Below are 12,117 nucleotides of genomic sequence, written 5' to 3'. Positions count from 1 at the left end.
GGCTGGCGCTCACTCGCGCCTGGCTGGCGCCTCATCGCGCCTGCTGGCGCCTCGCGCCTGGCTGGTGCTGCGCTTACCTGGCGCCTGGCTGGTTCCTCGCGCCTGGCTGACTTCTCCCCACTTGCTGGAGATTCGAGCTTGTTAAGAGTCTCGATGAACACTGGTTCGATGTCCACCTCGGACACTTTATTTGCCTGATTTATTCGCCTCTAGCGCATCTGCGCCAGATTGGAGGCCTACTCCTTCTCCTCATCAGACAATGACAGTGTTTATTTGGACTGTCTTGCTCTGGCGTCTTTACGCCTGTTGGCATTTTGGCGCCTGATTGGCGCTACATTGTCCGAAAGTCTGAACATCCACAATCGTTTATCAGGAGAATGGAAAAGGGTGGAAGAAATTCTTTCACTCTGAGCTTATGGCCTCTGCAACAAGGGGAGTAATTTTAGTCAGCTACAATCCAGTAGACGATAGGTAAATCTAATAGTCCGAGATACCAGTCCCTTCCTCCGAGGAGGATAATACTTGATACTTCCGTTGCTAACGAGCACTCTTCCTACATATTGATGAGTTCTCTCGTTGCAAAATCTTCCCTATCCTTGCACGAAGGCAGGGAAATAAGAGCCTGGAAGTCTAAGGAGACTCTGAGCTGAAATTGGGAGGATTCCTGATTTCTAGCTCTTTAAATAAATCTCTTCGAACCTTCTGGGAAGTAGTTTTTTTAGCCCTCATCGTATTGCAGACTCGTCAGCAAACATTTAAACCTTATCTTCTTTTGTAGATGACAACGTAAATACATTGCCTGGACAACGAATCCTTTATCTGAAAGCATTGATCCAGGAATAAAAGTTTTAGTTCTTTTGCCAAACATACCATGCTGGGCAGGAACCCATTGCCGAGTCTTTCTAGAATTGGATTCCAGATTCCAAGCCCAAAATTTCACTCGTCTTTTTGGTCGTTTAGTACAAAGAGAAACATTGATGAGGAGCAGTTCCATCTTGTCAGAACACGGAATCTGAGGCCCAAATAGGATCCCATTGTAATTATAAAGATCTCCTAGTCTTGTCGTATAAGAGGTATTGTATAAGATCCCGAAGATCTTAATGCTCTGCTATCTCCAATTCCCTTTATAGAGACAGAGTATAGCCTTTTACTGCGTTCTTTGATGGCAGATATATACAAAGGTGATTCTTCCTCTGAAAGGGAAGCAAAAAAACCGCTATGTGGTTCACAGAGGTATCGGAAGAGGACAGTCTCCTCATTCCCTCTAGCATGATCTGCAGTAATTATATATCTTATCCATGACTACTGTCATTTACCTTGAAACATCCTCTCATTCATGTCCACTTCTGGTCAGTCTGCACGTAGACAGACTCAGAGTGGAGAGGTTGTTAAGGTCCTTTTAAAATAGATGCTGAAAGAATATTCACTGGTCTTGGAAAAGACTTCCAAAACCTCTGTGAGAAGAACGTGACCTCTTGTGAATCCAAACCTCATCTCAAGTCTAAAATGAGGCATAACGTATTATCCTCTCCTTCTTTGACGCCCTTTGTCTTACATTCTGTAAAGAGTTTTATATTTTAATTAATAGATATTACCTTAGAGCAAATTATGCTTCCTACATACAGCTGGGAAGTTACTCAGTCCCTTGCACTGGAGTAGTCCTTCTCGTTCAGGAAAAAAAAAAACAAAAAAAAAAAAGGGGGGGGGATACGGAAGGGGGGTTACCAACGAGGAAAGAATAATTCCCCTTCCGATATACTCGAATTAGAGGAAAATTGAGAAGAAACATCCAACTATGGAAGTACTGTAGAATTATAGGATTCTTACAGCACCTCTTCTTATTTTGATATCGAGATTTCCTGACCACGGTTGCAAGTAATGGGCCATAAAGGCTCCAGCCAGGCTTGTAAACCAGGGCGGATAGGGGCGCCGCGAGGCGCCAGCCAGGGGCAGACGGCCAGGCAGGCGCGAGGCGCCAGGCTGGCGCGAGGCACCAGCCAGGCGCTAGGCGCCAGCCAGGCTCTGGGCTTCATCCAGAAAGAGATCTATTTCAAAGAAAGCCCTAGTCTTCTTTGGAACAGTGGAATCTCTAAAGCACTTCTTGAGTAACTTGATGATTCCTTTAAACAGCTAAGAATTAAAAGCGCTTGAAGTGCGAGCTTTTAAAACAATTCTTGTTCTTTCCATAACAATATGTCATGAGAGACATATTAGCTGTAATAACGGGAGATGCAACTCTGTGTTGACTTCTCTTTGCACGAAGGAGATCAAGTGGGCCTATGAGAGATCCTTTTCTCTTTGTTATACGTGTCCACGGATGCGGTTTGCTGGGATAGGGAGCCGACACTGATCCTTAACTAAGTGAATTAAAAATTTTTTATTTTAACATAAGTGTATTAATTTTCTGGGGTTATTTGAAAATGAAGTTTTGGGATAGCTCTTTTTCAAATTAAGCACAAACCCACCCTCGTGTTAGGATCAGGTGATCGGGATCGGTGTTGTGCTCCTTAAATTATGCAATAGGCATTGGTGTATTGTCATGTAAGTGGATAAGACCCCATTGACAGATCTACAAGAACTCTTAGCCATAGGTCACCATCCTCGCTGAGGCTCTTGAGACGAAGCAGACTACTAGCAATAGCTAGGAAGTCGACCCTTTCGTCTAAACACATAGGAACCAAGGTTTTATTTATTTATTACCTACAACGTATGTTGTTTTACCTGTCTATTCAGTATAGCTGTCTTTTAATTACCCTCCACCAATGGTGTGAATCAGCTATGTATAAATCTGACAGGTAAGTTGAATGTATAAAAATGATATTGTTATGATACAATAAAGTTTTATACATACTTACCTGGCAGAATATATACAATTGAAATGGTCCACCCGGCCTCCCCTCAGGAGACTGCTGGAGAAGAAAAAAAAATATGAATTAGAAAACGGGTATGGTTCCTATTCCCGCCCCACCCAGCGGCGGGGGGGGTAGATCACCTGACCTACCTGCCGTGTGTGCCGCGAAATTCGAATTTCTGTCGGGACGACGGAGTAATAGCTATGTATATATCTGACAGGTAAGTTGAATGTATAAAATGGTCCTTTACATTTACTGACTAGAGTTCACCACACCTGGGATACTCCTCCTGGTCGAAAGAGTGAGAAGTACCCTGCCTCTGACATATTGACCGGAGTATAGGAACTTCGAGATAAAAAGTCAGACTTCTGGATTTTTCCAAATGAGTGAAGAATCATAACTCATATGAAAAAAACAAGGATGGGAAGAATCTTAGAAATCAAGATGCAGTAAGGCAAAACCCGTAAAGTGTTGGTCTTGCTGGCAGTCTTTCCTTCCTCTTGCTAGGGGAAAGAGTGGGATTGCTTTATGATTCTAGAAAAAAAAATAGAATGGGTGCTTGATGTGTAGACTTAGTGCATCTGACGCCAGTTCCAGCAAGTGTAAGTTTGAGTCCTATTCTTCACCAGAAAGGAGAAGTAAGAGGACAAGGGAGGAGGAGGAGGAGAGGCCAGTCACTTGTAACACAGCTTGTTGAGCAGCCACCACAGATCCAAGGAAAAAATGTTTCAAAGGCTCATGGGCAAGACCCCAGGGTAGAATGACATAAATGTGGTCTGAGACCACATTTCTGTTTCCAGAGTGACAGATTCCTCCAAATGTGAGAGATAGACTAAGTTATTGATTTCATAAGTTCTCGGTTGGAGTGTACAAGAGTCATCATCACCAGCTGCAGAGAACCTCCTCCCAATCATCTCACAAGACAGGATCCCTAAACGAGTCAAATGCCATGCAGGGACCTGGGGTCCCAAAGATGGCAAGACCAAATGAAGTTTCTCATCCATAGCTAAATCTAGACTGAGGAAAACAAAGCAATATCAGGTGAAAGACTAGGCCATTGTGGACCTACGTCCTTCACAACTGAATCAGAGAGAAGGAACTCTTGGCGGAAGAAGACCAGGAAGTTTGAGATCTGCTGAAGAGCAGCTCTGATCAGAGAAAAAGTCCCGTCAACGACACCAACCAGCAAAGACCCCTCCAATCCCTGGATATGCTACAGAAGATTGAAAGTCATCCGGCTAATATTTCCATTGCTGTTTGGCAAGAAAGCTTATGCTTGCAGGGAAGCCAGATAGTCTCTAGTCGTGAATACAGGGATTGTACTGGCTGAGGAAAAGCTCCCGTGTCGCTGATACCAAAGGTTGGGTGAAGGAGGAACTCTTCTCAGTACCTCAGAAGCAGAGCTAGCAGGTCTGGCAAAAGAAGTCTTCTGGCATTCATTTGAGGTGAACAATGTTCATTGAACACCATGTGAATTGGATAAAAACGGAGAGAAGACTAAAACGTCAAGTTTGGCACATAAAGTCATCGTGCGTCATCACAGCAGCCTATGGGTCAGTTACAATAGGACAGAAGACCTGAGCAATCTCTTTATGAAAGATTGAGTGATGGAAGCAGCAGCAGCAGCCTTATTCTTCCTCGACCCTGAGCCTTGGAAGAAGAAGGGGAGAAAGCAGCAGAAGATACAGACCAGGATAACTTTGAAGAAGGTGCTACATCTTACAAGATTTCTTCCTCAAACTCCTCTCCGACATCTTCAACAGGATGAAAGTCTGGAAGCACAGGAATTGCCAGGACAGTTAGAGCAGAAAGAACAACCGGAGCGGCCCGAGTGACACGAACATCAGGCGTAGCAACAGGAGTGATCAGGCAACTGTGGAAGGAGAACATACAAATCCAGCCCCATCCAGCAAGAGCTACAGGAACATCAGTATCAGCAACAGGAGCAATCAGGGCAGCTGGGGCAGGAGGCACAGCAGAAGTTGCCCCATGACTGGTCACCAGGGAAACAGGACCAATCAACACAGAAAGCATAGCAGGAGTAGATGGACCATAGGTACAAGGCAGTGCCACAGCATACAGGAGTGCCAACGTTGAAGATCCTAAAGGAAAGGATAAACAAGAATGACAATCCAGCTATCTACTGCTGCACCTATGATGCTCCCTGTCAACCTGGGTGAATAAAAAAAAGTAGAGAGACTCCTCTCACTCTGAGGTTAAACTGCCCACCTACGAAGCAGGAGGTGGCCCTTGTGAAGAGTTTCCTCCAACCGCCCAACCATCTCCGCAATCTTCACCCGACAAGCGAGCGAGGGAGGGAGAAAGAGAAATTCCTCCCAAAGGAGAGATTGTCATAAAGAAAGATTACCGAGAGAGATACAAGGGCAAAGGGGTGGCTACCAAGGCACTGTCTCCGAAGAGAAAAAACTTCCAAAGATGCTCAGCAATCTTCCTCTGAAGTTCCCTCCCAGAATACTCGCCCACAGCGCAAGCAGCGAAGAGCACCACTCGGGTATGAGTCACAAAAGATATACTGTCATGCCCTTACAAGCAGAGGGCGTGAGGATGAATGACAGGGAAGCCTATGTTACACCCTTGGCTGCTGTCTCCAAGCCATACACAACAGGGGAAGACGGCCTCTGTAAAGCTATAAAAAATTGTGGGTTTGTATATTAAAAAATATCAAATGCACTATATATAAAAATGATCCCACCAGGAAAAAAAATATGAGATTAATGACACTGAGACTACTTGTATAGTATATGGCAAAGTCATCAACATACAAGCAGTTTTTAACTCTCTTTGGTAAATATATTGTGATGTCATTGATTGCTAAAGCAAATAAGAGTACAGCTTCAGACACTGCCTTGAGGGATTCCTTCTTCTAATTTACACATAATTGAATATGAATTTTCTATTCAAATTTGGAAAGTTCTATCTGTGAGAAATTTTTTTAATGAAAACTGGTAAATAACTTCTTATTCATTCAGTGAAGTTTTTACAAAATACTATTGTCTCTCCATGTTGTATCATATGCTTTTTCTATGTCAAATAATATTGCCACTTAATTTTTTCTAGTCAAATCCTTTTTTGATATGATCATCTAGACAGGTTAGTGGATCAAGGGTTGATCGACCAACTATTGACTCCAATTGTAATGGTGTTAGAATTGAATTGTTTTTGTTATGAAAATATGTTAGTCGTGTACTGGCCATTATTTTCTAATATTTTGCATAAAAAGCTTGTCAAAGATATTGGTCTATAATCGGATGGATTACTTGAATCTTTTCCAGGTTTCTTTTTGGGATAATGATAGCATGTTTCCATTTATCTGGAAAAACATGTTTCATCCAGATGGTGTTATAGAATTTTAGTAAATATGATTTTGCAATGGAAGCTAGTTTTTGTATCATTTCAAAAGATATTTTCTCAGATATTACAAGTTTTCAGAATTTGGCATTATATTTATTATATAATGGTTTAATATAATTGATTATGTTGATTACTACTAATATTGTTTAGAATGTTTGTATTGTTGGGCAATTTGTTAAGGGTTTTAAGCTATGTCTTAAGCCTGCTAAGATTTTGACTTAATATACATTTGGTTTTACTTAAATTTGCTAGGGTTGGAGTCCACCATGGGACAGGGGATTTTTTTTGGGTGTGGTTTTGTTTTAGATATGCTTTTATCAGCAGCATTTATTATGAAATTTGTGACTATAAATGTCCCAATCTGCTTTTCGATATTATATTTTATGGGTGGCAAAATTTTATTATTACTTATATAACTTAGGACAATGGGGAAGTAGTCACTGGTATATGAATTATCCAGGACATTCCACTCAAGCCTTTCAGCTAGTCGACTGAGCACAGCGAGATATTTACTGATGAAAAGATTAGTGGATATTGGAGAAGTATGTTGGCACATCAATTTCATTTAGGCAACTTAGGTCATGTTCTAATATGTATTTCTCTATCTTTGTTCTCAGTGTGTCAGCAGGGTGGTTTTATCCCAAAGGGCACTATGAGCATTAAAATCTCCTACTATAAGTAAGGGTTTGTGTAGATTATTAATCATTCTGTGTAGATCACTGAAATTTGAATTAAATTTGGTTGGTTGTATAAGTTACAAATTGTGATCATATTTTTATTCGGCATATATAATTTGATAGCTGTGTCTGATATGACTGTGATGGTATGTTTAAATAAATTCAAAAGATATACTATTATGAACATATATTGCAGTACCTAGTTTTCTGCCAGTTGGCCAATAACAAGCAATTTTATACTGTCAAATGTTTGTGGGGTTAGATCCTTTGTGTTGTAGGCATATACATATTGGGTTGTGGTCTCGTAGGATTTTTTTGTAATTCACCCATTATTGGGAAGAATTGGTGTTAAATTCTGTAAATTGATTGCAGATTTTACTTTGTCTCAAAGTTTATAATCGTTTGAATTAATTTGTGGGTTTTTTAATTGTTGTATTTATATGTTAATTATCATATTCAGCAGTTGTTTCTTTTTCATAATTAAATATTAATGAGTCTACTTTTTTATTTTATAATTTCCATTTTGTATTATAAGGACTCAGAGCACAATTCATTCTCATGTTGGAGTTTTAAAGGGTATTTTCATAATTTCATAAAATTGTCTATACAATTTCATATTGTCCTTTGTCTTGGTGGACAGTTGGTTGTAAGTACCTATAAAGCACTCATTACAACCACAGATGAAGCATGAAGCATGTGCTATTGCCTGACCGAAGCATTTGAGTTTTTAGCTTTAGAAATTTCTGATTTTGTAATCCTATTGGTCCTTTTCTGTAGTGATAAGGAATGTTGGTTTGAGGGGTTATTTGGTTTATTGGTATGATATTCATTAGTATTATGTAAAGGAATGCTACCATTAGCATTGTCCATTGGGAATTGTAAAGTGATTCATTGACTCTTTACTGTCCAAATGTTGATTGTATAATTGGGATTGAGGGTAATTATGTATTTCCACTTGTGATGAGGTTAGCACAATGTCTTTTTTAAAATGTTCTCCTGGTGTTGTTGGAGTTTCTTTGAACTGATTTTAATTTTCAATATTCAATTTTTTCCCAGTAAGTGGTGTTCATTCCAGTATTCTTTTGTTGTCAGTTAGATTATTACTGTTATTATTTCATTCCACTTCTATTGGAAATTCTTTTTCATGGATATCTGAATCATCAATGTTAGGAGTGGTATTGGTGGATATGAATATTACACTTATTTCAAGTTTTAGTATTATGTATTGGAAAGAGAATTAATTGGATGTTATTAGTTGACTGATATTTGATTTTTAGTTACATTTGAGAAAGTGGGGGCTTTTGGATGGATTGGGTTATTGACTCCAACTTACTTTTAGCTCAAGTCTAGCTTCCTTGACTGTCATTCCTGTTCTATCTATTAACAACTGAAGCTCTGTGTTGTATTGGTAAAAGGAGCTCTTTAGATTACTGTGATGGGCTAGGCCACAATTGTTACATTTTGAGTGGTTACGGTTCCAATCAGTGGTATGGTTATCTGGTGCAATCATGCACAGACTGCTCATATTGCCTTATTACTGCATTTTTTTTAATGTGTCCATACCTTGAGCACTGTGTACATTATAGTGGTTTAGGAATAAATGGATGAACTTCTCTATTTTGTCCATGAATTTTTATCTTAAATGGGAGATCTTGGTCTGTAAACTTTATTTTGGCAACCAAACTTTATTTTGGCAATGTTAATATATTTACTCTTGTCTTCCTACTTGGAATTGAGTATATTTCCAGATCGTGAATATTGTCATAACTCAATTTTAAGGAGTTCTAGTAGTAGTTATTTAGAAAGAAGTTGTTCTTGTTCATTGTTGGGTAAAAATGACTATACCTCATACATAATTCAGTGTTTCGTGGCTTGTAATTGTTATTTTTATATTATTTTTTTCTGTTATATTTAAAAAGGCAGTGGATTGCTTTTTGTTGGATACTTGGATTAACCATTCATTATCTTTGATGTGTCTACATTCCATGTCCTGTGTTGGATATATATTGAGTGATTTGTTTCCTAGCATAGCTGTTGGAATTTTGTTTTCAGTTTTGAGGACTAGACATCTTGACCAGTTATCTGGTCCAAAGAAGTCATCAAAATGTACCAATGTGGGAGTTAGCCGGTAATTTTTTTTTCTTGTTTTAAGAATATTGCTTGTCTATTAGAAGTTATATTTTTCTGTATTGGTGGGAAGATTACTTCGTCTCTAATTCAGATTTATGTAACTTGTACAAAATTCAGTGTTTCGTGGCTTGTAATGACCATTCTTATATTATCTATTTCCGTTATATTTAAAAAGGCAGTGGACTGTTTTTTGTTGGTTACTTGGAGTAACCATTCGTTATCTTTGATGTGGTTTGTATATCGTGTAGGAACAAATAGGAGTTACTATTCAGTTCTCAGTTTCTAATATTTTCTGTGAACAAAATCATACTTACTTCAGAAGAAATCAACAATAATGGGAGCCTCTGATATTTCTTATGAATACTGACATAAGAAAAGTTGTTTTTTAAATTATGCATGCCGAAGGTTAACAATAACTTTCATACTGACATAAATTAATGTATAAATTTACATAAAAAGAAATTTTTAAATTTATGTATGTTGACCCACACAATGGCAGTAAAATAGTGGGGAGCACAAAAACCTATGCAGTCACAGTCTCTTTAACTAGCCACTGGTGGTGGCCTTTTAAGCAAAACTGAATATAAGAACACATTTCATACTCTATTCCAATGTTCAAACCAAGAGATTGGTGGCTCAGAGCACTTACTTCTGGCTAAGCTTTGCACTGTCATGAGCAGCATTTTTGAAAGTATTGGATGTAGCTGGGGCAGTCAATACAATACTCTTCTGATCATCAAGGATGTCAACTTCAAATTCCTGAAGCAAGGAAAAAATATTATAACATTTAACAGGACTTTCAAAGTATACAAATCCAGGGTTTTACAACATAATGTAAATGCTTTTCCTGGGCTGACTGACAATTACACAAAATAATGGCAATGTTTACTAGAGCCAAAAAACATAGTACTGCACGTACATAATTAATCCAAGTATGAAACATGATTCACACGATACACAATTTCTAGTCTGAGACATCACAGCTATGAGGTATTCTTGCATATGTAATATAAATGTTGAATCAAAACAACTCTCCTGACTGGCAATATCTATGATTATCATGCTGTGAACTGATACATGTATATGGGAAAGACAAAAAATATGAGAATACTGATAAAATAAGGACCACTGGAGAATGTCACCTGATATGATTAAGAGGACTATTGAGAAGAAAATGGTAACTCACCAGAACCATCAGCAAAATCTTGCAAGTTGTTAAAAGCAGCCAAAAAATCATTAATTGCAAAGGTGTGTTTCAAATGCTTTAGCTTTTGTCAGAATTCTCCTTGACAGCCCACTATGTTGTGGGGAGGCTGGGTGGGTCTATTTTAACAATAGGTAAATATCCAAATAATATATTTTATGAAAATTTGTATTGTTCGAGATGAATCTTACCTACTGTTAAAGTAAGCGGATTCTCACATTAAGAAGAGGATGGTGGGAAGTGCAGCTAGACAAAATTCTGCTCAGCCATTCGAGCTAAAGGTTTCTTGCACAAAACTCAAAACATTCTCATCTGATCCGGATCCTTGGTGGATTTTACTACCACCAGATGTTGGATTCATTCAGGGAGCAAGGCTCTCATACATATGAGCAGCTTTGCGGAGAAAACCGCTTCAATTCAGCCAGAATGAAACGCAAGCGGTATGAAGGACCCCTGTGTCTGGGTCCAAAAGCCATATAAAAAGACAGTCTCTTAAAATAAATACCTTTACAATATAAAGGTATGCTCCTATACAAAATTTGTACCTTCACACTCCCCAAAATATTAAAACCCGGGATTTAAACAAAAGAGCCTAAAGAATTGCTCTTTTTTTCCGTTCAGGAAAAGACTACTCACTACTAGTAGTGGATTAAGGGCTTTACTGTTTTCAAACACAATTCTGTATACTTAAGGTAGTGAGCGGGTATAAGCCAAATTGTACTTCTACTGTGCCACATAAATCCTATTATGGAGTGACAATTTGACTTAACACTAAACGAAGTTACAACTGCCGCTCACATTATGAATGTTTACCTTCAATACAGGTAGAAGATATGGAGCTAGTTCTCTTGCACTAGCCTATCCAATACGTCAGAGGACCTCGTGTTCCTTCACAAAGACATAAGTTTCTAAAAATCATAACACAAAAGGTTAACTATGTCTCATCCAGGCTTAACCTTCACATATACATTCTAGGTTTTCTAAAACCACAAAACAAAAAGTTAACTTTGCCTTCAAGTTTAACCATTGGCAAAGACGTTATAAGTTTCTACAGACCACAACACAAACGGTTAACTTTGCCTCTTCCAGGCTTAACCTTCACAAATATTCTAGGTTTTCTAAAACCACAAAAAAAAAAGTTAACTGCCTTCAAGCTTAACCAATGGCAAAGACAGCTAGGTTTTCTAAAACCACAAAACAAAAGGTTGATTTTTGCCTCTTCCAGGCTTAACCTTTGACAACATTTGTTTCTTAAAACCACAAAACCAAAGGTTAACTTTGCCTCTTCCAGCATTTACCTTTGACAAATGTTCAAGATTTCTAAAAGGATGATAAAAGTATTCTAGGTTTAACCTCTAAATTTAAATGCCCCAACAGGATAGAGAATTTCCTCTCCTTCCCCACTAATGGGTTACATTAGAATTCTTACAGGGCACTGTAAAGCATAGCCTTATCACCCTCAGCTTTTTTAAGGCAGAAAACTAAAATAGCATTCCCTTTACACCAGCTTAAAGAAGGATGCTGATAATAAATTTAATTATCAACTGCTGCTAGTGCTAAATAAAAGGTTTTACAGTAAATTCAGATCAAGTTTAGACCTGCATCTAAACTCCAGAGACTGATATAGAGATGAAGGGGCTTCAATCTCAACACCTCAGCAAGATCTAAAAGTACTTTATGCAATACAGAGGAAAGTATGTATGGAACAATAACTTTGGAAGTAGACAGTGAAAAGTCTTATTATCTCTAAACAGAAAGCATTGACGTTGACAAGGTTCCAGGTGCTGAAAAATTCCTCTAGATTGGCACCCTCAGCAATACACAGACCACTGCTTCTGACCCCAGACCATGGTAGTTTTAAATTAAGTACGGATCCTATGTT

Source organism: Macrobrachium nipponense, chromosome 21 (assembly GCF_015104395.2).
Source record: "Macrobrachium nipponense isolate FS-2020 chromosome 21, ASM1510439v2, whole genome shotgun sequence".
NCBI classification, from domain to species: domain Eukaryota; kingdom Metazoa; phylum Arthropoda; class Malacostraca; order Decapoda; family Palaemonidae; genus Macrobrachium; species Macrobrachium nipponense.
The sequence above is the reverse complement of the archived record's forward strand: the minus strand, read 5'-3'. Positions refer to the sequence as shown.